General features: G+C 37.0%; 1 pseudogene; it reads right to left on the minus strand.

The window, feature by feature from the left end:
* Positions 1 to 205: 205 nt before the first annotated feature.
* Positions 206 to 27,312, minus strand: part of LOC744852 (RNA-binding motif protein, Y chromosome, family 1 member F/J-like) — a 193,395-nt pseudogene continuing 166,288 nt past the window's right edge.

Below are 27,312 nucleotides of genomic sequence, written 5' to 3' on the forward strand. Positions count from 1 at the left end.
TTGCTTTAAGCATGTGCGGCTAACCAATAACACCAGGCATCTTGCAGTACATGTAAAATTTTATTGTGAAAATTTTAAGGTAGGTATTACATCTAAACACTTTTCAAATAGCATCAACAAGTATGAAATTACTTTGAAAACAATTCCTTTTCCTTTGAATACCTCAAAAAATTCATGGAGGAAGTCAGTGTCTACCTCTCTCCACAAAACCAACATGTTTCTGTCAGTAATATGCAGGTAACGATGCAGAAATAACATTTCAATTTTTGATTTGCAAACAAGGTTTGGTATGCAATAACTATTATTTTGAATGCTTGCTTTAATATCTGCTCGAGTCTCCTTTTTCAGATCGACTCTCCCCACCATCTACTATAGATGCCACATAACTTGAGCTACCATATGCTTCATGAGGATCAGGGAGCACCCTACCCAGAGAAGGCGGATTCCTTTGGTCTTTTCTGCAAACATGCTCACGATCACAATAATGAAAATCACCACAGCTCCTTGAGTAACTCTCCCAACTTCTGCCATATCTATCTCGTGTATTACTATATGCATGGCAGGTGCTTCCACCATAAGACATCCGAGGCCCTCGTTCAGGTGGTGCATCATGAGAGGTCCCTGCAGGGTTGATAAAATAATATGTGGGACTACATTTAAACATTTGTACTGCTATCATTAAAGCATGAATTAGTTAAAGTACTATTTGGAAATATCTGCTTTCCTCCGCCTTTGTTGACAGGATACTAATCAAGTCTTCAATAGTCAGAAGGTCTTATTTAAGAGAAGTGTAAGAGTAGTATTTTGCAGCTTAACAAACTTAATTCTAAAGTAAATGCTCAGTCACATTTTCTTAACGTTAACTGAAGTTCTCACCTTCATATCATTCCCTAGGCTTTATACTGATAATGAGTACCAGATAAGCACTGTTTATTTTATTATTTGTGCACAATGATGAAAATGAATAAATATGTTTCTGGGATGATCAAAGAAAAGAATACTCAATATTTAAACATGTTGCATATGTCCTTTACAATTTTCCTTAGAATTTCATTAAAATAACAATCCGGTCTATTAAATAAAATTCTGTAATTTACAAATCCATCCTGGACCCTTCCCGTATCCCTGAAATGCATCTCTATAAGAACTTCCACTTAGATGTTCAGAATGATCTCTACCAAGGGCCTCACCGTAGCCATCGTGATAACTAAATTGAAAAAAAAAAAAAGTCTTTTCAATTTCCGAATGAACAATTTAAGAAATCCATTTGATAAATCCAGATAACATGACAGTACCTATATCCTCTAGAGGAATGTTCATCCCAACTAGAATGACCATAATCACAGTATGCATAGTCTCTAGGTGGTGGAGTATAATCCCTGGTTTCTCGGGAACTTGGACTATTTCTGCGTGCACAAGTTTAAGCAAGGAATGTTAAATTGTCAACTTGCAGTATCCAAAATAGAACTACATTACAACTTAAACACAGTTAAATTGCCAACCATCTAAATAAAATACCCACAGATCCCAAATGCCCAAAATGCCCAAATGCCCAAAAAGCACATGAAACAGATACTGATAATCAATGATGCAGGAAATGCATTTCAAATAAAAAAGGAGCTTCCACACTTCACACACACACACTGGAAGGGCAATAAATTTTCAAAAGCAGGAAATAACAAGTGTTTGAGAGGATGTAGATAAATTGGAGTCCTGACACAAAGTTATTTGGAATGAACAATATAAGAAATCTATTTGATAAATCCAGAAAAAGTTACAGTATCTATATCCTCTAGAGGAATGTTCATCCTGCCTAGAATGACCATAGTCTCAGTATGCCTAGCCTCTAGATGGTGGAGCATAATCCCTAGTTTCTCGGGAACTTGGATGATTTATCTGTGCATAAGTTTAAGCAACAAATTTTAACTTTTCATCTTCTAGTATCGAATACATGACTAACTTACAACTTTAAATTAAAAGGCCAAACATCTAAATAGATATTTCTCCAAATAAAATAGGCAAATGGCCAAAAAGCACAAGAGACAGATACTTATATTCAGTGATTCAGAAAATGCATTTCTTTTTGTTTTATTATACTTTAAGTTCTAGGATACATGTGCATGATGAGTTAATGGGTGCAGAAAATGCATTACAAATCCAAAATGAGATATCATATTTCACACACACCGATGAATGGCAATAAATTTTCAAAAGCAAGAAATAACAAGTGTTTGAGAGGATGTAGATAAATTGGAGCCCTGATACAATGTTAGTTGGAATGAACAATTTAAGAAATCTATTTGACAAATCCAGAAAAGGTACAGTACCTATATCCTCTAGAATAACTTTCATGCCGACGAGAATGACCATAATCATGGTAAGCATGGCCTCTAGATGGTGGAGGATAATCCCTAGTTTCTCAGGAACTTCGATGATTTCTGTATGCGTAAGTTTAAGCAACAAATTTTAAATTTTCTACTTCTAGTATCTGATATATGACTAACTTACAACTTAAACAAAATTAAAAGGCCAAACATCTAAACAGATATTTCTCCAAATAAAATGGGCAAATGCCCAAAAAGCACATGGGACAGATACTCATATTCAGTGATTCAGAAAATGCATTTCTTTTTTTTTATTATTATACTTTAAGTTCTAGGGTACATGTGCATGATGAGTTAATGGGTGCAGAAAATGCATTTCAAATCCAAAATGAGATATCATATTTCACACACACAGATGAATGGCAATAAATTTTCAAAAGCAGGAAATAACAAGTGTTTGAGAGGATGTCGGTAAATTGGAGCCCTGATACAATGTTAGTTGGAACGAACAATTTGAGAAATCTATTTGACAAATCCAGAAAAAGGTACAGTACCTATATCCTCTGGAATAAGTTTCATGCCGACGAGAATGACCACAATCACGGTATGCATGGCCTCTAGATGGTGGAGCATAATCCCTAGTTTCTCGGGAACTTCGATGATTTCAGTATGCATAAGTTTAAGCAACAAATTTTAAATTTTCAACTTCTAGTATCCGATATATGACTAACTTACAACTTAAACAAAATTAAAAGGCCAAACATCTAAATAGATATTTCTCCAAATAAAATGGGCAAATGCCCAAGATGCACATGGGACAGATACACATATTCAGTGATTCAGAAAATGCATTTCTTTTTTTTTTATTATACTTTAAGTTCTAGGGTACATGTGCATGATGAGTTAATGGGTGCAGAAAATGCATTTCAAATCCAGAATGGGATATCATATTTCACACACACACACTGGAAGGGCAATAAATTTTCAAAAGCAGGAAATAACAAGTGTTTGAGAGGATGTAGATAAATTGGAGCCCTGATAGAACGTTAGTTGGAATGAACAATTTAAGAAATCTATTTGACAAATCCAGAAAAAGTTACAGTACCTATATCCTCTAGAGGAATGTTCATCCCGATTAGAATGACCATTATCACGGTATGCATAGCCTCTAGATGGTGGAGCATAATCCCTCGTTTCTTGGCAACTTGGATGATTTCTGTGTGCATAAGTTTAAGCAACAAATTTTAAATTTTCAACTTCTAGTATCCAATACATGACTAACTTACAACTTAAACAAGGGCTTCTGTTTCTCGAAGCAGCTGGTGGTCTCTGCCTACCACCACTTTGAAAAGATGGTTTCTTGGCTTGTTCTACTTTTATTGCTTTTCCATGCAAAGACTAGAGGTATTAAGGGTACTATCAATAACACTGGCACATTTAACATAAGCGCATTTTACAAACATTTTTACATCAACTGTAGTTCAATTCGAGGTATTTTCTCTCAAAAGGAAATTTTTTTCCTCCTAAAATGAACACATCTTTTGCAATGCCAAATTTGAGATAGTTACTGAGCACATGCCTTCCATTAAGGGATCAAACACAAATTCTATTTTTCAAATTCCTTGAAAACTCCTCCATTATTTAAAAAAAAACTCAAACATAGGAAAAAAGATTGACCCATCACACATTCTATGGAAGAATGTGGCACATCTGTTTTTTACAATATATAATCCACTTCGTCTTTGTATTCACATCACTGATTTGAAAGTTGCAGTGTCCCAACAAAACTTGTGTCATTTAAAAAAAAATGAGCTTACTTTTTCAGACAGATTAGTCACATTACTCATTATGGGTTGTTTCTTGTTGGATTTGCTAACACTTACATAAAATGTCCCCATATGATTTACAATTCTATATTGACTCTAAAAATGTTTCTGTAAATGTGATCCTTGTTTGATCTCATTAAGTTTTCTTGCCTTACTCATTTCTTATATTGCCTTAGACGTGCCCTTAAAAAACGAATCTTAATGTAGTACTTCAGGTAATTTCTCAGAAATGCTTAACTATCCTAATTAATTTCATAATAACGTTTTTCACTGTAATCTTTTCTGCAGGCCACAGCAATTTTTGAAAACAGTTCTTATGTATATGTTTATGTATATGTTTTAACCACACACGGGGTGGTTCCCTCCTGTAATCCCCTTGGGAGGCCAAGGCTCTTGGATTGCCAGATGTCAGAAGTTCAAATCCAGCCTGGTCAACATGGTGAAACCTCATCTCCACTAAATATTCAAAAATTATCTGTGTGTTGGCAGGTTCCTGTAATCCTAGCTATTTGGGAGGCTGAGGCAGGAGAATCTGTTGAACCCGAGAGGTGGAGGTTGCAGTGAGCCAAGATCACGCGACTGCACTATAGCCTGGGTCACAAGAACAAAACTTTGTCTCCACCACCCCAGCCCCCCCAAAAAAGCATCAAATTTACATAAACATAATTATCTTGAAAGCCAGCATAATTTTAATTTAATTGTAGACATCAGTTTCAGACATTGTTTATTTTGGAGAAGTGATTACAGAAATCTGACAAATCAAGGCCTGATGAGAATATTTAAATTAACCACACTCCAGAAGCCCAAAGCTGAAAAGCTAAGGTGTTTCTGATATAATAGCCCAAATTCTGCATTTCCTCTCTATTGGACAGTGTAATATTGCACATATGAAAAACAAATGTAGTGTTAAATAAAAAGTAGTGGAATTAAGAGGAGTCATTGCTTAGTGAATTAAAACAACACACAAATTGAGAAGAAAAGACAGTGATAGAAAATACCTTGTCTGTTGATTTAATTCACAATAATTTTCATTTTTGTCTATTAGCATTAAATAGTACCATTAACATAATATCATTTTGTATATTGTCTTCTAACATGTAAGTGGTTTTTATTTTGTATATTTGGAAACCTGATCAAAGATTCTTTATACATTTTATTTTTTCCCAAATTTGCTACCTAATAGCTACCTAGTGCTAGTTGCCTGAATAGCTCTCACTAAGTAGTTTGTCTTTTCCTATTAATTTTAATATGAACTTGGTGTGTATTTTGTTGGCATCTTTACTAAATCTACAGGTGTTGAAGTTGTTCAGATTTCAGTCATGGATCCTCTTGGGTTTTCTCAAGGCTAAAACACCCTTTCTATGCTGACCATTAAGAAATTCCCAACTTCAGGCCAGATCTTTGTTCTGCCTTCAGACTTGGCATATCCAACTGCATGCCTTACATCTCCACATACCAAAACCAGACCTTCATTTCATGCCCAAAACATGTTTCCTCGTACAGTATTCCACTATTTCAGAAATTCGCAGCACCAAATACCCTGTATTTCAAGCTAGGAATGTAGAGGATGATCCTTGAGGCAGCCTTTTCTCAATGACTCTTCATCATTTACATCCAACTCTTCACAGGTTGTGTGTCCTCTCTGAGAATTACAGTCTTAGTAAATAAAGAGTGGCCACTAAGTAACCTTCAATCATCCAGTTTTGTTTTTTTTTTCAATTCACACCAGTTTCTCTACAGAATAGCTGGAGCTCTGCAATGTCAATGTTGGAGTAAGTACCATTCTCTGCCAGTATTACCATTTTATTTATGATGAGATAAATGATCCTTAAAAATGCCCACACAAATCTATACTAAGTAACACAATTAAATGATGTCTTTGTTTTACAGAAAAGTACAAGGCAAATAGAATCAATTGTTATTATATGATCTTTATAACTACACACACAGGTACTAGATATTTTAGACCCCACTTCATACATCTGAAATTTGGCTCTCAAAATCATTAACTTCTCTTACAGTCTAACTTCAGATTGCAAAACTACCTCTTTCCACAATATTGTGCTATCTCCCTTTAAGGACCAGCCAGGGAATCATTAAGAATAAAAAATATAATTTTCTTCAACATCTCCTAGCTGAGCCAAAATCTAAATTTTCTGTGGAGATGTTGCTATGCACAATTTTGCCAAAACTTTTACAACTTTAACCACAGCCATGCTTCAGTGGCCTACCTGTTCATCCAATACCTGCACGCATGCTTTAACATACAAAAATTTGAAAGTTAATATGAGTATTAATTCTTATCATTACAGACAATGACATCTGAAGACACTTTCCAATCTTCCTTGAGTATATGATATTCAAAATGTCAGTACAGTCTCCAAAATGTCAATGTAATCTTAGTAGCAGTGGATCATTACAGAAGATAATTTGCCCACAGTGGTCAAATAATTTTGTTACATACTGCTATTTTATAGCCATACATAGCATTAACTGACCCATGTTGTATAGCTAGAAAAATGATCCTAAAGAAAATGTTCAGAAATAGGTTTCACATATTTTGCTAAATTGCAAACTAACAGGTTAATTACTACCATGAAGTGCTAGACAGTTGTAGTACTTACCAAGAATGAAAAAGAAGATAGGGTGATATGAATTGAGAAGGCTGCAGTTAGGAAAAGATAAGATATTTATTCCTGACACCTGGCTCGATATTCTTTGTGTGTGGCTTATTTTTGGGTTTTTTTTTTTTATTGTTGTTGTTCTGTTTTTGGTTTTTGTTGTTCTTGTTTTACTTTCTCTTATGTGTCAGATCAGAGTTTCACAAACATCCTCAAATAATTACATGGGTCATACATAAAATATATACCCAGAAATTTGTAGCTATTTTCCTTCGAAATCCTGGTTCAATCACCTGGAATGAGACCTGGAGAACCAGTAATTCTCACGAGTATGCTAAGTGATTATTACCAAAATGACAATTGTGAAATATTTAGAAAACCATACAGGAACTAGGTAATCAACATTTAATAATTGGTTCTTACTGTAAGGGTAAAGGATTTTGTTGAAATGACTATTTAAATGCAAGTTTTATTAAAAAGATAGAAGTGAGCACTTCAGTGCTTTCTAATTAGTATCTTTAAAACATGTTTTGCTAAAGTGCCAAAATAATTTTTTCATTTGAAGTTAGCATTTTAGCCTCAAATGACTTCTGAGTTAGCTTTTTGAAAGTCTTCAGATGATAAATTCTAAAAACTATCTTGGTTGTTTATAAAACTCCAGAACATCACTAAAACATATATAAATAAGAACACCAGTATCCAAAATAATCAAAATAACTCATACAAATGTACAAGAAAAAATACACACAATCTAGCCCAGTAGAAGAAGTACAGGTAAATAATTAGATCCTTTTTAGAAAAGAGGAAAGTCAAATGACCAACGAATAATGGCTAGATGCTTGAGCTTATTAGTAATCCAGGGATATAAATCAAAACCACATTAGGTTCCCACTTTCATTCATTAGTTTGTCAACTATTAAAATAATAAGTACCGAGTGTAGTCAAGAATGTAAGGAATCATAGTTTTTTCCCATCAATCCACAGGACTATCTAATGATATTTAGTAAAATTAGGGTGACTAAAATCTTTATTGTTCCAATGGAAACTTTTTTAGGATAAAAGAGTACTAACATATACAAAATCATGTATTATTTAACATATTATTTCCTTATAGGCAAATTGTTTTTACTGTATGGATGGATCTATAAAATAGTTATCTTCCAACTATTTTTGAAAATGAAATCCCTTCAAAAATTTAAAACCACAATTATATATCTTGAAGCAAAAGAGAAAAATAACTTCTTTAAATTTATTATTTAAATATTAGAAATAGTAGGCAGAATAACGATTCTGGAACATATTTATATGAATTAATCTGTTTCTTAACAATAATTATACATAGTTCTTTTCTGGAAAACGCATTTCTTTTAATTTTATATTGATTTTTAAATAAAGCTACTTGCAAGTTTTTCCAAAGTTGCTTCTTCTTGTCAGCAATAAAAGTTATCACCAATATGTAGCTTTTTCACTGAACATTAAAAATCATTTATCACACATTTTTCAATGTTTTATTTCTGGCACGATAGAATTTCAACAGCTTTATCTTGTTTGCAGTGATTGATTAAAAATTCAAACCGTTTTTTAATTTAATTTTCTATTTGAAACATCTAAATGGCATTATTCAATTCTTTTGGAATTTCTTCTGTAGCTAATGGAACTAACATACTAACAATTACTGATGCATATTTCTTAAGTGTGGAAAAATTAGAATTAAAATGTACACAATTGATTTTTAAAAATGGTAATATAATATAAATAAAAAGCCAGGCATCTCAGAATTATATGCTTAATTTTTTCGAATTCACACACTAAACCTGTGAAAATGTCATCTTCAGGCTTAGTTTTCTTAATGTAACTAAGTATTACCTTCTGAAATAGCAGCTGCTTTTTCCCCTTAGCCCACTGTATTCTGGATTTCAGGATATCAATTTTAGCCTGTGGTCCCAACATGGACTACAAGGCTTCATGATTACACCATGTGTTTATTGGCACTTTTCAACACATAATTTGATTGAAAGGGAAACTGAGTAGTTTTTAATTAAATACCTAGTTGCATTTTTAGGCCATTGCTGCTGAAACACATTTTTTTAAATAGTCATTAGCAAACAGCCCATAAATAGGTAGTTGTAAGTATATAAGAGATGACAAAACCACTGTGGCCAGATGAATCAGCTACTCTCTGTGTGCTAAGCTTCTATTTCCAGCACATAATTTACATATATCTAGCCTATTATTTCCTTCATTTTCCCCAGACCTACCATATGATGACCTGGGAGTGTCATGTAAGTGGACCACGTAGGAAAAAAAAAAAAAAAAAAAAAACTATGTCAGATACTTCTGCCATCACCAGGCAAGACTGGAAGAAACTACTCATCCCCAGCCACTACTGACCCAGTGCATATTTATTATCACTCACTCTGCAGCATGCTGCCCTTGAAAAAGTAGCAGTATCTGTGTATTGTGTGAACTGTGTCAGGAAAATAAAGTTGATTTTCAGATTTATCTCCCTACTAAAGTCATCATTCTGTTAACATTTTATTTTTCTCACATACTGATAGAGGCCTGACAATAGCTGTAATTATTGAACAAAATGAACATTTAACACATGCTTGCTGGTTCTAATCAATGTAACATAATAATACTTCATTAACAATGAAAAATCTAAGAAAAATCTAAGATATATGCTAAGCCGATTAGCATGGATCAACAACAGTAATAAAGTGGTAGTCCAGGGAGCTAATGAGAATGTTTCATCCCCTCAAAGTTAAAACTGTACACACACTGCAGTCCAGCCATTCTTCTAGTATATTCATTAGAAACTCTCACACATGTGTACCCGGAGGCATAGGGAAGGTTTTTCATTGTAGCATTTCAATAAACACATCATGGAATATGAGAATTCAGTAGACTGATAACTATGCCATCAATAATGGCAACTCTCAACAAGAATGTTAACAGAATAAAATATGTGAAATAATACCTTATTCACACAAACATTAAAAAGTTATAAAATACCAGTATTATTTAGAAATAAATATTTTAATAGATTTAAAAAATATGAAGGTAATACCAAGTTCATGATAATGGTACCTCAGGAAATGGAAGACAGGAAATGAACCTGAGGGCGTATATTCCAATTATAAGCAGAGGTAATGTAAATAGAACATGGACTATCTTAAAAATAACAGCTGTTATTTTTAAGTAGGTTAAATTGGTATTGTTATATTATTTTGTATTTGTATTTTTTTAAATTTTACTCAAAAACAAAATAACTTTATAATGAACAATATACTGTTTACATTGGAATCACCTTGTTAAGTAATTGCTTTAAAATTCCCCTGTCCCCATTGCCGCTTCCAAGGAATTAAGAAAATTAAAAATTAGAACATGTGGTATTTTTCAAAGAAAAACATTTTACAAGTATGAAATAAAATATATTACCAGCACATCACATTTTTTGACTCATTATCCATGTAAAATCATGCAGTAGGAGGAGAAGGACATGGGCAGGATTTCACATATCGGTACAGGAAATAATTGTATGTTTATATAAAATACCTTCTTAAGACATACTAGTGGCAAAGAAACATAAGAAAAGTGCTCAACATCACTGATCATCAAAGAAATCCAAATCAAAATCACAACAAGATACTATCTCATACCCAGTCAGAATGACTGTTATTATTAAAAGGCCAAAATAATAAAAAGAAGAAGAATGTGGGCAAGGTCCCAGGGCAAAAGGAACTCTTATACACTGGTGGTGAGGGTGTTCAGTCACTGTGGAAAGCAGTTTGGGAATTTCTAAAAGAACTAACAATAGAAGTACCATTCCACCCAGCAATCCTATTACTCAGTATATGCTCAAAGGAAAATAAATCATTAAAGCTACCAAAAGACACAAGAATTCTCATATTCATCACCATAGCGAAGACATGGCGTCAACGTAGGAGCCCATCCATGGTGGATGGGATAAAGAAAATGTGGTACATATGAACGCTGGAATAGTCCACAGCCATAAAAAGAACAAAATCATGTCCTTTGCAGCAACATGGATGCAGCTGGAGGTCATTAACCTAAGCAAATTAACGAGGAAACAGAAAATCAAATATTGAATATTTGCACTTACGAATAGGATCTACAACTTGGGTGCACACAGAAATAAAGATAGGAACATTAGACACTGAGGACTTCAAAGTGGGGACAGAGGGAGAGGGGCAGGGGCTGAAAATCCTCCTATTGGGTACAAGGTTCACTATCTAGGTGATGGGATCAATAGAAGACTAAACTTTAGCATCATGCAATATACGTTTGAACCAAGCCTGCACATGTCCTCTGAATCTATAATAAAAATGGAAACAAAAATAAAAAAAATTATTAAAGGAAATGATATATTACATTATAGAATTGACATTATTGCAGTGCTACATAATTGAAACATGCTAATAAAATCTATATAAGCTTTATGGAAACAGTGAAAAGTCTCCTGAGTGTCTTTAGAAGTATAAAAATGGGATGGCTACCTTTATGCAAATTAACTAGACTTTAGTTGCACTAATTAAAAGAGCAACAGCTGAGTCAATGACATGAGAATAGACAAGTTACAATTGATGTCAAAATTCTACCTTATTACATTACCTTTGAAATCATATCCCAAGTTTTCTTCTATTTTGAGAAACATCACTCTACATATACATAGAACAAAGATTGCTTTGGCAGATTAGCACAATTTTAATGGAGCAAATTTCATCTTCAAATCTGATAAGCACTTTCCAACACTGTTGGTAAAAACTGTCCATCAGGCTAGACACACATTTCAAAGAGCCTGTGAGGCTGCAAATCACTTATGCTTCACTCATGTTTTACCATGATAATGCATAGCACTTACACAGTGTTTCTAAGTTTGAAAGAGCCTAGGGACTTTAATTAATCCTTAAACTACTGAGTGAGAGAGTCATCAGAAGCTCCTTGAAGATATCATTTAACTGTATAATTCACTTTTGCTTAAATGTAATTCAGCATAGGTGCCGTGTTGTGTTTTCCTAGCTTTCTATTTAAATCTTCAGAGAAATAATATTTATCTGTGACTATATGATGCATAGGCATCTACTATGAATAAAATTATGTAGACTGCACTCTGTCTGCCACTAAAAGCTAACAGACATATGTACATCCAACACATGAAAAACATCTGGTACATTCTGCTGTATTTTCTTTTCTTATTCATTTCATATCTCATTTTCATGTATTCCAGAGTGGACTTCTTAGATTTGAATAGGCTAAACATTTTAAATGAGGGATATACAATTCTCTTGTTAATTTTTATAATAAATTTAGTTTTTTGGAAAGTGCGTTAAAACTAAATGCTTATAATTATGCTGAATATAAAAGAATATCATATGTGAAAGCTTCACCCAAATGAAAGAATATTTAACTATTCTATTTGGAATTATCTCTAATAGGATTTCCTTCTCTGTAGGTAGCTGGCTACAGAGGTCTACCAAAACAAATCTATTTCTGCAGTAAATACCAACACTGGCTTACTCAGGAAAGAACTCTTTCAGTCTGCAAAGCACAACACTTCTTTTCCCTGAGAAGGATACATTCTTATACAGTTTTACTCTTCGACTAAAATTTCAATTAATCATTTTCCTTTTAATTACAAAGGAAATCTGGTTACTTTCGAATTACTTGCATGAAATCAATTCTCTGTAACTATATAAAATTACATAGGCATACACACTTGCATACAAAAGAAACAGCACAACTGGAAGACCAACAAATGTGTACATGTCTTCTGTTTTAAAAACCTTTCTACTGTATTATTTGCATTAAGGTTATAGTTGTAATTCAATCAATGACCTATTTTAAATGAGTGCTTAGGATATGACTGGAGAAAGTTTGTACAATGCAAGAAACATTTCCCTATGCATACACTTTATTTGTAAATACATTTATACTGTATAGGTAAAATGGTTAACTTTGTTGTCAAAGACTGATACTGGCTAAAGTTTTGTTTTCTAATACACTCTTCTTTAATTTTTTCCAGAATGCTTTGAAATATTGTTCATATATTTACTCTAATTTCATCTGGAAAATGGAGAAAACCATTTTTTTCTTATAAGTTTATCATCTCCTGAGTGTCAAACTTGTCATGAAAGGAGAGTTACATCTGCTACTCTTACTTTAGGACCAGACTTTGCACCAATAGATTATAAATGCGAAAATTGCTGCCTACTTAAAGCTAGTGTTCTACAGAAAACACTGTGACAGTCTGAGATTGAACCCTAAGGATTGGCCTTGGGAAATTTGAGACTTTGGTCAACTAATTGCTAAGGATGTTCTCTCTTGCAAGAGCTTTTGACTCTTTAGTCAAACACTCTATCATGGAAAATCTAACCTTGTGGGCCATTTGGTTATGAGGTGGTAAAAAATAATAAAAATATTCCTGGAACGCAGATAGCCAGAACTATAGGTCTTCAAGAAAAAGTACTCTCAGTAACAATGTGAAAGCTTGTCTGAATTTCCATTTCCACATTATGATAATTATGCTACAATATGTAGCATTTCTGTAAATTATTTCTGGTTTTGAAAATCTTTACTTTTGAATGTGGATTTATCTTTAAAAAATTAGTAATGTTTCGTAGGACCATTTGCATGTATAAATTATGCAACATTTTATGGGAACTCATACATGGACATCTCACACAAAGCAAGTCATGAGACATGTTTGAGATGCATTAGGGTGGATGAAGAGGAAGCACTGTTTCTACTCTCTGGGTCTCTAATTTCCGATAAGACAAACTATAAAGTAAAATAAGAGTTTAAAAAAGAATGACTCAATCTTTTGTATCTGATTGTTGTTTTGTATCCTATAAACGCTTTATGCTATATCTAAGAGTTAAAACATTAGATGTTGGTCTTTAGGACACCAAGTGGAGGTGGGGGGACACATGCAGTTGCTGCCGGGGGAATCTTATCCAACGAAAGAAGTCAGGAACAGGCAGCTGAATGGGCAGTGGTCTAGTGCCAGGTGTTTAGCTGAGACTTGTGTAAGTTTCTCAGAAATCCTCAGAAGTATTTGAGGGAAATGAAACTGGTGTAGCAATGCTCTTTAAGAAAAATTAGCTAAGGAACATCCTATAGTGTCCTGAGGAAAAAAGTGAGCAAGGCACGTAATTTGAGACAGGAAACATACTAGGTGACTGCAGGAGCATAGAAAATCTCAGGCAGCTGTTTCACATGACTAACAAACATACACTATTAAAATAGCTGCATAAACTAGGACTTGATAAGACTGTGGAAAACCAGGGTGTGGGCAAAGCTGGCTAGGAACAACTGGAGCCAGCATGGTGTTGAATTTCAGCTAGATTCACCTTCGAGAAAGCAAAAAAATTCACTGCTACTACCTTGCAGCTCTGCTACTACCATGCAGCAGAGCAACTGATTAAAGGCAGCAACTCTCTAACTATGGCTACTTCACAAGTGAAAACTAGAAATCCCTGTTGGTTTAATTCATGTTTACTTTTTCTGTTGTATGAAGTAAAAAACATTCCTTACTGACACAATGTTTCATTGTTTTCCTTATTCTCCAGCATTTATTTTCTTCTCACATTACTTATAGTTTGTAACTTATTTTGTCAAATATATGCAATGAGGTAATACTGCAGGATTATAGAAAGCACACTGCATTGGAAACAGACTCATATTGAAATGAGAAAACGTCCCTTGTCTCCCCTCCCCCACTGGGCGTGCAATGAGGACAGGTTGTGGGGCTCTGATCCCAGGCAACGTCTAGGGATAAATGTTCACAGCTCCAGAATCCCCAGCGGTCATGTGTTACACGGTGTTGTTTTAGTTTATCCATCTGTAGGTGGCTTGTGTTAGTCAGCTCCATCAGACACCCTGTCTTACTGGAAAGACAGAGAGCTATCTCAATTCAGGGGTTTCTTGCCTTAGTGAACCTGAAGAAATGGTTCACACGTGGGCTCAGAGAATAAGTGCAGGTTTCATTGAGTGGAAGTTCTCAGCAGACAGATGGGGACCCAGAAGGGAGATGGAGCAGGAAAAGTGGTTTCCCTTGGAATGGGGCAGCTTAGGACTCTCCTTCCACAGCCTGGCAGAACTCCGTGTTCTTCTGCGGTGGATTGTCTGCCGCCTGTGTCTTTGTGCTCTCCTTCCTCCAGTGTCTTCTCGAGGTCCAGTTGCTGTGTCTTTTTCTGCCGATGGTTCCTCTCGACTCCCAGCTGCTGTGTCAATGCCTGCTGGGGTCTCGGGGTTTCTTTTATCACAGGATGGAGGTGTGGCAGGCCAGGGTGGTCTTCGGAAATGCAACATTTGGGCAAGAAAACAGAAGTGCGCGTCCTCACCTAGGTCAGTGAGTACAGGCCTGAGGGTGGAGCCCTAGCCAAGGACCAGGCCGTGCTCTACCCAGCCCTTGCCTGCCCTCCCTTCCATATCAATAGTTTTAATTTAAATCTCCAATAGTAATACCCAAATTCTTTAGAGAAGACTGTTGGAGGAAATGGCATTAGAAGAGTCTAGGGTTAGGGTATAGGAAATGGAAACACAGAGAGCTTGTGCTGCAGGCCATGGAATCACTGCGGAAACATATTCCCTACAGAGAAGGAGAGGGACACAAACTGGCTTCTCTCCTCTTCTTGTTCTCTAAACTCTGCAGTGTCTCCCCTGGACACAAACTGGCTTATCTCCTCTTCTTGTTCTCTAATCTCTGCAGTGTCACCCCACGACTGAACTGAAACAGGAAGTAATTTTTATGGGAGCCTAGGAACCATGTCTCCCAGGGGCTAGGCCTCTCTATTACCAAACAGTGCCATGAGAGCGATTGATGTATTTATGGGCATATAAACCCAGCACACACAAAGGAATATCAGAGAAAAATATAATATCAAAGGATCAAGAGAGGAGTAGTATGAGGAACTACTCATGCATGATATTTGTGAAGACTGAAAAAAGTAAATCAGAGCTTATGCAGTAGTAATCATAACAAGAACACAAAGCAAAAACGGCAAAATTGTAATGTCAAGGGTATTTACTTTTCCCTTTAGGATTTTTAAAATCCCTTCCAGAACCCTTTCCCAATATCTTTCATTCATTGATTCATTCAAGAACTATTTATTGAGCTAGTATGGTCTAATATTTGGGCGGATGGCATCACATGGTCTGTTAGTTCTTCTATCATTGACAGAAAACATATTTCTTTTCTCCCACAGTGTTTTTCTCCCAAACATTCTTCTTGCAAATGTGTATTCTTACAGATCTAGTAGATTGTTCCTACCCTAAGAAGGTTCCCAAAACCCCTCTAAACCCAGTTAAGAACTTTTTTCCTCTCCTACTAAGTTACTAAATAGGTTGTAACACTTGTCACAGTACATTGCAATTATTGTTCTTCTCTTCATTCTCCAATTAAGCTATGAATGTTTTGAAGGAAAAGACTATAAAGATAATGGCTTGACATTTGTCAGTATTTATTTTACAAAGGATTATTAGATATTTATACATAATATTCTGACATTTATCCTGATTTTTGGAAAAAAATATAAACAATTTTCTCTGCCCATTCCTCATGAACTGCTCAACTTTAAACAATGTCTATGCTTTTGGAGCAATGATACACACTTCCAAAAAACACCTGAAAGTGTCTTTATGTTGTTTTGTTTTATTGTATTTTTTTAGAGACAAATTCTTGCCCTGTGGCCCAGGCTAAAGTGCAGTGTGCCATCAGTGCCCACTGCAACCTTGAGCTCCTGAGTAACTAGAACAACAGATGTGTGTCATGAGGCCCTAATTAATTAATTAATTAATTACTTTTGTAGAGTTAGGTCTTGCTAGGTTGCCTAAGCTGGTCTCCAACTCTCGGCTTGAAAGAGTCCTCCCTTCTCAGCCACCAAAAAAGCTGGGATTCCAGGCATGAACCACTGGATCTCAAAGAGGAAATTTTAGATTTTAGAATGCTGCAATATGTTAGACTTCATTTTTTTTTCAAGTTAGCAGTTGCAGTGGCACTTGAGAAAAATTATTTTTATGGTAAAAGTGTGATTTCTTGTATCTAGTCATCTACTTTTGAAATCTTTATTCTGTTTGTTTAAACCCTAATAACTGCTAGTCAGCTCAGCTGAAAACGGATTCCATGGGTGTTTTGTGTTGAGGTTATGAAGGCAAATGTAGAGAGATATTAAGGACAAAAGACATTTATTTTATATATAAAACACATGTATTTTTATTGTGGCTATATATTTGAAGAATTATGATAGGCAATTGATATGAGAAGAATTATGTGTTGCTTAGTACATCCCAGGTGTTATCTAGGCAAATCTATATTTCTTGAGTCATATTATCTCATAGTATAGTATTATGAGCTAAGTACAGTTGCATTCTCACTTTACAGATAAAGTTAGTAAGCATTCACAGTTCATAGGAAGATTAAAACAACTCAGTAGAAATACCAATTACACAAAAGAGTAAGAACTCATTTTTTTCTTGCAAATAGTGAAACATTTGTTAGTTTTAAATAAAAGAGGTACTGGGGTGGATGAAGATGGTATTATTATACATCATTTAAGTTGCCTCCTCAGATGCACAAATATGCACTTGATCACACGATTGGGATGCCATGTTGCCAGTATTGTTCAGATTTTTTTTGCTTTCAAACATTTATGCTAAAGCTTTATCCTTGCAGGTGAGGCATCCTATATGGCATGGGTAGTTTCTTAAAATACCCTGAAATACATACTTTAGTAACCAATTTCCCAACTTTGTTTTAATCAGAAGTTAATGATGTATGGAACTCCTAGTAAGTAAATGAATGTCTGAATTCCTGTGAGTTGTTTTAGTTAACCATTGCTCAGTTAACCATTTAAGTTATCAAAGTTCTTTACTTGTGCAATATCATATAAATGGGAGACATTAAAACTTAATAACAGGATTTATGTAACTAAAAGGTGCCATCTAATGTGATATGTTTCAGCAAGATGGCAGCAGTAATTATGCTGAGAAATAGTCATTCCCATAGTTTGAGCTATTAGAGCAATTTCCACCCAGGGATTTCACAGTCAGATTCCAGTTCTGGGCAACAGTGATTAACATCATGGTTATTAATGAGAAGAGATTTTGAGATGTCCAGCTGTGTTTAAATGTCTGTGCCTTGAAGGGATGGTTTTGGCATATTAGTAAGAAACAGTGCACTGGACTGGATACTAAGAAACCTATTGAATTGTTTTTCTTGTCCTCTATAATGTGAAAGGTCAATTAGAGATATAGAAACAATGGAACATTTGACAGCATGGCTTGATATTTCACTAAACTTTTATCCTTTTAACCATGTACAAAGTTTATTAAATATGCAATGGTAAGACTGCTGTAGGAAAAAAGAGGAGTCAGCGGTCACAACGCACAGCAAGGTGACAGTCTCTTGTGGATCTCACCCTGAGAGGTAATTAGAGTGAGAATCAACCTTCCGGTTGCCAACAACTAACAAGGAGAATGAAGCTATCAGCAGTTAACATTATTGGATTAATTAAAATGAATGTTCACAGAGATTTTGTTGGCTTTCCATCAAATTGAGTATAGCTAAGGTAACCGCTTATCAAATTTCAAACATATAAAATTGTGAATTAAAAGATTACACAAGCCATACATTACGTGTACCTCATATAAATTTATATGTGCATATGCAAACTTGCCGTGTGCAAATATGTGTCTATATCTAAATATATACAAATCCATTAACCAACAATTAGAAATTATTCTCCCATTTTACCATTCTCTCCTAGAATTTTGTCACAAATGTAATTTTTCCAACTGTCTGAAGCCTACTCTCTGGAGGCATGTAATATATGGATACATTAAAGCCATGAGATATCACAGTGTTTGTATCAGAGCAAACAATAACACGGGTGTCATAAAAGATTAATTGTGGGGAGAAAGTTATACTTCACATTACTACAAACAGACATATGATTTCATCAAAAGCTGAAATCAGTCATTATAATTTGTTTTTAATGTTTTATTTAAATACTTAATTTCAAAAGGTTTACTCAAGTACATAAACGGTACTAGTAATAAATAAAGTTGAAGAATTCCCTTTAATTTGCCATTTACTTAGAACGTAACTAAAGTACTAAAAAGTAATGTATAATGTAGTTTCATGAAGCATTCTTTATGGTTTTCATAATGTTAATAGTCTCAATTGAATATTTTGAGACAGAAATTCCTATATATCATTGTATTGTAGCTTTATTACTTGCTTGCATGTCGTAACTGATGGAAATAAAAATATTTATATTTAGACATATACAAAACATGGATTTTTATTTATATTTTCTAGTGAGATACGGTTACCAATAATTTTATCTATATAGGAAAATTTTCACAAGCCGAAAGTTCTTAACTTTCTTTTCTTTTGAAGTTTCATATTTTAGTGTAAATATGAGATGGAATTGACTGTGATCATTCTTTGATTTCACTATGATTCTGATGCAGTATTAGGAATGTATAGACTTTAAAGCTTGCTTTCTTCTTCTTCATCTCCCTTTGGACCTGTATATGTGATTTCTGCAGTAATAGGCATCATTATCTGACATATGGTTGCTGAAAGAGACAAGCATAAATATAATTCTTAGTGTCAGTGAATCTTTAGGCACAGACAAGTAAAACTGAAAGATAATTATGGTATGAATGTTAGTAAACTGTTCATCACAGAGGTACAATAAGGGTGAAAATAAATTTAAAAATACATGCCTCATCCAACACATGAGGTAGTAAAAATGAAAAATTTAATTTGACATAAAGAGCCATTTCAAAGTTATGGTTATTTCTGGTGAGAGCAAGTAGCTCAGAAACCATGAGGAAGTCCTGCAAAGCCACATGATGGATTTGCAGGTCAGGATGGGAAGCCTGGGTCTTGGGGAGGGTTCCAAGGTCCTGGTCAGGTTGAGGTCCTCCTGGGGCTCGGGGACGTCTCAGTGGGAGAGCTGGGAAGGGGAAATGCATGCTTCACCCCAGCTAGCAGGCCACCTCAGCCCACCTAGATGAAACTGTCCCTTGACTATCCTCTTTCTCCTTCTTGGACAGGCAGGTGGAGGAACTCAGCCATCCTGAGTACTGGTGGAAGGATGAAGTTTGCCTTTCATTGCAACATTTACTTCCACAATGAAGTGATCATTAAGGAGTACTGCATTGGAATTCTCAATAAGGAGTGCCTCCCCGCATGGTAGAGGGTGTGGTATGTGGGAAGCTAGGTCTGGCATGAGCCTTCCCAACTCCTCTCGCTCCAGGATAGAGGGTGACTGGCTCCACTGTGTCCAGTGGTTCTAGGGTCATGCAGGTGAAGGCCCCAGTTTCAGGCAGGACACACCTAACTGAGTTTCTTCAGCTGGTTGGCTGATGGTGACTGCCCAGGGTATGAGGGGTTGCTGAGGTGGGGTGGTGGTGGGACATCATGGGAAAGGACCTTGCTGGTCATTGCTTGGCATCGGAGGAATTGGCTTTGAACCAGAACCTGACCTGTCATGACCATTTTGCCCAGTTCCCCAGATCATCAGCCAGGGCCTGTGGCTCAATCTCATGCAGCACTACCCAAGGGAGTTAGGCCCTCAGAGAGGGAACAGAGAGGAGGCTGGGAAGCAGCCTCCTGGGGGATGAGAGGTCTGTGGGTCCTGGGGCTAGGACATGTAGCGAAGCCAAGGCTCAGGGACTGCAAGGCTCAGACCATGCATGGGCTGGGGGAGAAAGGCCCATCAGGGAACTGTAGTACCCACATTTCAGGACTGGGGAACCCTAAGCTGCTTAAGAGGCATAAGTAACTAAGGTGAATGGGTGAGAAGCCAGGCTCAAGGAATAGCTGCCTCATTATCCCTTGTAATCTCGCTTCCCTGCCCTGAGGCCTGCTACCACCTGAGGCTCAGTTTGGACTCAACCAGGGTGCTCTCACCCTCCACACAGTTGCCCACCTGAGGTCTGTCTAGGTCTACACCCTCCCAGAATGGCTCTCCCAGGTCTGTCAAGTTCCGTTTTGATGATTCCAGGCTCTGCTGACATGCTTTTGCCCCTCTGCCATGCTCATTCACTCAGCCCCTTCCCAGAAAAGACAGGCCATCACACAGGCAATCTGGAGGACCACACAGGGTTCACCGGGGAGGAAATGTGAAGAGATGGCAAAATGGAAGGGGACCTTCTGTGTGTGTCCAGCGAGGAAATCTGGCTGGACATTAAGGCCCATCTCACTATTGGTGATGACACCCAGTGCCTCTTGGCCCTGAGCCTGTGCACACAGACACACATTGTCTAAATGTGATTGACATCATCACTACTTAAGTGATCTACAGATTCTATACAACCCCTGTAAAAATATCAATGACCCATTCTTCATAGAAAAACAATCTGAGAATCCTCCATTTGCTATGAAATGGCAGAAGATCCTGAAGACCCAGAGCAATCGAGTAAAAAGCACAAATCTCGAGGTATCACACTACCTAACTTCACAATATATAACAAAGTTTTACATACCAAAATAGAACAATACTGGCAGAAAAGGAGACACATGAGCTCATTAAAAACAATCAGAGCCCAGAATTAACTCACTGCGTTTGCAGCTCACGACGTTTTCCCAAAGAAGCAAGCACACCCAGTGGAAAATCGAATATCTTCTATAAACTAGGTTGGGGAAAACCTGAATGTCCACATAAAGGATTTTAAAAGTAGATTATTTCTCACCAAACTCCAATGTCAGACCTAAAATGATAAAAATACCAGAATAAAACACAAGGAAGAAGCTCCATGACATTGGTATGGGCAATGATGGTCTCAAAGTGACTGCAAGAGCAAAGTAAACACTATGAAAAATAGAGAATAGGGTTATATCAATCTAAAGTGCTTCAGCACACCACAGGAAACTAAACAGAGGGAAGGGACATCTTTTAGGATGGGAGAAATTATTGGATCGCCATACATCTGTTAATGGGTGAATATTTACAGTACATAAGGAACTCCAACAACTCAATAGCATGAAAGCAAATGGACTAAGGATGTGAATAGTCATTTGTGAAACTAAGACATACGGCTGCCCAGAAGACACAGTAAAAAGCGCTCATCATCCCTAATGCATCAGGAAAATGCAAATAAAAACCACAGTGATATTTCATCTCACTTCAGTCACAATGCCTATTATCCAAAAGACAAAACAAAACAAAACAAAACAAAACAAAACAAAACAAAAACCACCTCATTTCTGGTGAGGATGCAGAGAAAAGGAAATCCTTGCACACTTTTGGTGAGAATGTAAATTAGTGCAGGCATTACAAGAAACTTTATGGCTTTTATTTAAGTATAAAAAGTCTTCAGAAGTCTACAAGTAGAACCACCCACCATATGATGCAGCAAATCAGAATACCGGGGCACACCCAGAAGTACACAAATCAGCATGTTGAAGCGGTGCATGCACGCATGCAATTATTGCTGCACTCTTTACAGTTTTGCTATAGCCAGTTGTGACAGCATGTCTGAATCTGCTGAATGCATGCATGCCATTTTGTTAAGTGACATAAGCCATATATCAGAAAGGCAAATAACACATGACCTCATTCTTACATGAAATCTAAAAAAGCAGACCTCACAGTGGTAGTGACTCCACTGGTGGGGTGGTGTCTAGTGAAGAGGATGAACTGAGATGTTGGATCAATAATACATATTTCTAGTTAGAAAGGAGGAATAGGTTAAAAACTTTTCTACAGCATGCTGACTATGACTAATGATAACACATACTTTCTCTACAAAATTCTAAAACAGTGCATGTCGAGTTTTATCACCTCAAAAATGGCAAGTAGTTGAGATCATGCCTGTGCTGATCAGCCGGATGTATCTCATGCATAACATATATGACTTTTTGAACATCACCGCGTAAATTATAAATACGTATAATTTCATATGACAATTTAAAAAATAAACATAAAATTTTCAATACCTTAAGAGAATAAATGTCAATAAAGTATTGTATTGTAAAGAAGTGCTATTCCTTTCTACCTGTATCAATGTATTTTTCATGACACAGGAAAGAATGCAATGTCATTTGGTAAGTTCAAACATATACATAAATATAAAAACAGATTCCAATGTAGATGATCAACTGAAAGATAGAAATTACAGGCTTGGAGACTATAGTCCATGAATTGAAAACTTCACTGCATATTTCAAAAGAAGACGTGAGGAGGCAGAAGAAAAAAGCAAAAAACTCAAAAAGCCATGCCAGGGCCCTGGGTCACACCAGTAATCCCAGCACTTTGAGAGGTGAGGTGGTAGGACTGCCTGTACTCAGGAGTTCCAGACCAACCTGGGGCAACATGGGCCCATGTCTAAAAAGTAATTAATTAATTAATACGTAGCTGGGAGGTTTGGCATGCACCTGTAGTGCCAGCTATGTGAGAATCTGAGTTGAGAGGATCACATGGGTGTGGGGTGTCCAGGCTGCAGTGGGCTGAGATCGTGGTGCTGCTCTCCAACCTAGGAGACAGAGTAAGACTCATTCTCAGAAAACAAACCAACAAAAAAGAGTCAAATTAGGTAAATTAAAACTATGTAGTGTGAGGAGAATAAAAATAAATGATACATCATTAGAGCCTATGAGAACTGATGAAAGAAACCAGCTTTCAAATAGTAACAGCCCCAGTTGGAAAAAACAGTGAGAAAGGGCAGAGAGAACAGTGTAAATAATAAACCAAACTCCCCAAATGAGTTAAACGAATGTACAAAGAGTACTTCCTTTGGCTTCAAAGCCCATAATAACAAGTATCTTTTTCTGAATCCGTGACATGCATTCAGCTCACCTGAACCTCTTGGTGAGATTCTCAGACCATGATCTGCCCTTTCTGTACGCTCTCATTTTGTTATTTCACATCACCTATCTGTAACAGGTCATAACGAATCATGATTCCTTGACATTGCTTGACACAATGAATAAACTAGATATGAGTTCATTAAACAATAGTTTATGACATCTCATGAAGAAATTCTATATACACAATGTTTCTTAAAACGATAATACAAAAGAAAAACATAGGGATAAGTACATTTTCTTTGGTTCATCATCACGCTTGTGTTTACACAACACATACCTATGAACTACGGCTGCCTCCTGGAGAATAATCTGACACAATCTCTTGAAAATTCTCACTCTGCTTTGGAGACCGCAGGCATAACCCGCTTTTCCTCTTTTCCACCTTTTGGATATACTGAGTGGGATGAGTGGGATCCATGTGACTTTTGGCTTTGCTGTAATGCCCAGTTATTTTTTTTAACACTGTCATTTCTAGATAGGCTTGAAATAAATGGTTCATTATGTCTCACAAAAAGAACTCATCTCCTTCAGCTGAGAGTCTTTATAAGAGGAATTTCACCCTGATATGAAAACAATAATCTGATGCCACTGCCAACAGATTCAGAATTACAAACTAAATTCAGATAAAGGATAGGAAGATAGATGATGCAGATGGAGAGAGGGGCATGGGAAAGGAAGGGAAGGAAGAAAGGAGGGGTGTAAGGGAAGGAAAGAAACGAAGGGAGAGACAGTGACAGATGTTCAAAGACACAGATACAAAGTCTAGCACAGTTGTAGAGATAGGTGTATACAAATTAAAACAGGCAGTGTGGAAACATAGGGACAGACAGAGACATAGGTGGAGTCAGAGAACAATACGAAACCACATACAGAAATAAACATACGCAAATACAGACACACACTTGGCAGTTTAAACATGAAAAAAACACCAAGACCCTGACACTAGAAATAACAGAGGTGTTTCAGAGTTACTGAGGCCAAATGCAAATTTGTCAGTGACCTTAACATCTGTGGCTCATGTGTATGGATATTCAGTGGAAGAAGCATTAGACAGACTGTATAATTCAGCATGATCTCTGATAATACCTAAACAGTGGAGCTCATGTGAAATCACTAGACTGAACTGCATGCAGGATTCGAGGAAGAAGCCCAGTCAGCCATGTTCACTCTTTGGGGTGGCCAATATGGCAGAGTAACCAGCCCACGGCACACCGGTCCATTATAGACAGTTCCTGGTTTGCTGCCTGCCTTGGGAAAAGCTCTTCCCCTACTACCAGTTTAAAACCGGCTAGCTCCAAAACTAGCCCTGGCATCTACTCACCGTATTTTCCTTATCTATTTACCTCCTAGAAAATTCATTGTAAGATCCTTTCCTCAACTTTTTCCTATGCATTAAATTTGCGGCAAGACATTTTCAAACGACCTTATGATAGGCAAGTCCCCATGCATTTCCCAGTCTGAGTTGCCCTGAGTGCACACACCAATCTGCTGCCCCATTCCCACTCTTTAAATTCTTAACCTTATGCAAAGTATGCTGAAAAGGCCACAGAAAATAAAAGGGCCCTGGGCTCCAGAAACAATCTGCAGTGCCAATCACTGGGGAGAATACAGTCTCACTAGGGTTCGCATGAGCTCCAAAAGCGCTGGTAATGCTGTTAGCTACATACATTATTGGCTCCTCACCTAATAATAATCTTGGAGAAAAGCTTAGCCCAACTAAAGATGCAAACATCAATAACAGTGTCCATATTCTGGGTCATTAAGTGACGGAAAGTCCATGCATGGATCCTCTGACCATCTTATATTCCACAAATCCACCCTCTTTCCCCTCACTTCTGCATGTTTGTGTTTTCCCTTAGTCAACTATGCCAGAAAAAAAAAGGCAGCCAGGTGCGGTGGCTCACGCCTGTAATCCCAGCACTTTGGGAGGCCGAGGTGGGCAGATCATGGGCTCAGGAGATCAAGACCATCCTGGCTAACAGGGTGAAACCCTGTCTCTGCTAAACATATAAAAAATTAGCCAGGCGTGGTGGCGGGTGTCGGTAGTTCCAGCTACTCAGGAGGCTGAGGCAGGAGAATGGCGTGAACCCAGGAGGTGGTGCTTGCAGTGAGCCAAAATTTGCACTCCAGCCTGGGTGACAGAGAGAGACTCCATCTCAAAAAAAAAAAAAGAAAGAAAAAAGAAAAAAAAAGGTGTATCCTGAATGCCTTCCCACATACCTCTGTAACCTTTCCCACAGTCCCTCCATACACCTTACTAGCCTATTTCTTCTCACAGTGATGGGACCCCTTGTCCTGAGACGCTGATTGTCCCAGAAAATGATTATGCATTCCCCTTTAAAAGGAGAACATGTGAATTCAACATGAAAGTGAACTTTCAGATTTCCATTATCTTGTGCTATCTTAATGTGTCTGATGATACACAAAATGAAGGATTTTGGGGGTGCCTTATCCCGGCAAACTGGGCCCTGGATATCTTAGTGCCCATTAACCCCTTTTGTTGAACTCCCTCTGTTTCCATAGGATGAAGTGAGCCTCCAACTAAACTTTCTCTTTCTTTTACCTCCCCAACTCTGTCCTGCAGGAAGAATCCCGAAATATTCCATACCTATTCACTCTACAACTTTGGAGGCCTAGCTCTGATATGGAGTGGTCATTTCCACGGAGAGAATAAAACATATGGATTGACCAATTCATTATGACAACTGAATCCAAAGGATAAACATACCCACACACACCGACACACACAGACACACACACATGCACACACACATACATGCAGAATCATACATCCTTAATAGTATTTATTTTTCATTCCATTCAATCCAATTTTACCCTCTCTTCCTGTCTGCATTTTTTGTGACTGGATCTGTTTTTCCTTTAGTTCGTGTGCATAAGACCATGCTGAGTACTGACATCCTGCATACTGCAGTAACTTTTTAGCAGTTCTGCTGTTTTAGGTAAAGTCTGATGCTCCATCATATTCAACTCAAAATCTGGGAGTCCCCTAGAGAAACACAAATGCATATCAAGATGTATTTCCTCAGGGCCATACTTTAAAATGTTTTAATTTTAAGGCCTGCCGAGAAAAGACTACCCCTTCCCCATTTGTGATCTCTTAAGCCTCTTCCTACCATGTGTTACAAACTGTTCTCTGCAATACCTGCCCCATTCCCAGTATCCTCTATGATGGGAGTCAGCTTACAAGACGTATTGCATACTAAAAGCACACAGAAATCTGATGGGGCAATAGCTTAAGAAAATCCATCAACTGAAACAGTCTTTTGTGGTCTGTGGCAAAGGTGACAAGGAGGCACATTCAGGGAGCCCAATCTTAAGGGGTTGGTAGGATGACTGCCGGTGGGGTTGATGGCCATGGAATCAAGTGCCACAGATTGAAGTTAATGATTCAGCTTTACTTCTCAGTGAGGCTGGACATGCACTATACTTCCCTGAGCTTAAGACTCCACAGCTATAACCTGCTTGGCAGTGCTGTCTCTAATGAGCCTTTTTCAGCCCAATGCCCTGAATCTCCCAGATTCTGTCACTCTGTGTCTTCTTCTCAAGGAATTTCTACATGTATGAAATGAGCATGCAGACTCCCTGAATAGGGAGATGTGTCAAACCCCTCATAGTGGGCATCAAACAGCTCCAGTTCCAACCGAGCAGCTCACCTGAAATCTCTGTTCGCTCTT

This window comes from Pan troglodytes, chromosome Y (genome assembly GCF_028858775.2).
Source record: "Pan troglodytes isolate AG18354 chromosome Y, NHGRI_mPanTro3-v2.0_pri, whole genome shotgun sequence".
NCBI classification, from domain to species: Eukaryota; Metazoa; Chordata; class Mammalia; order Primates; family Hominidae; genus Pan; species Pan troglodytes.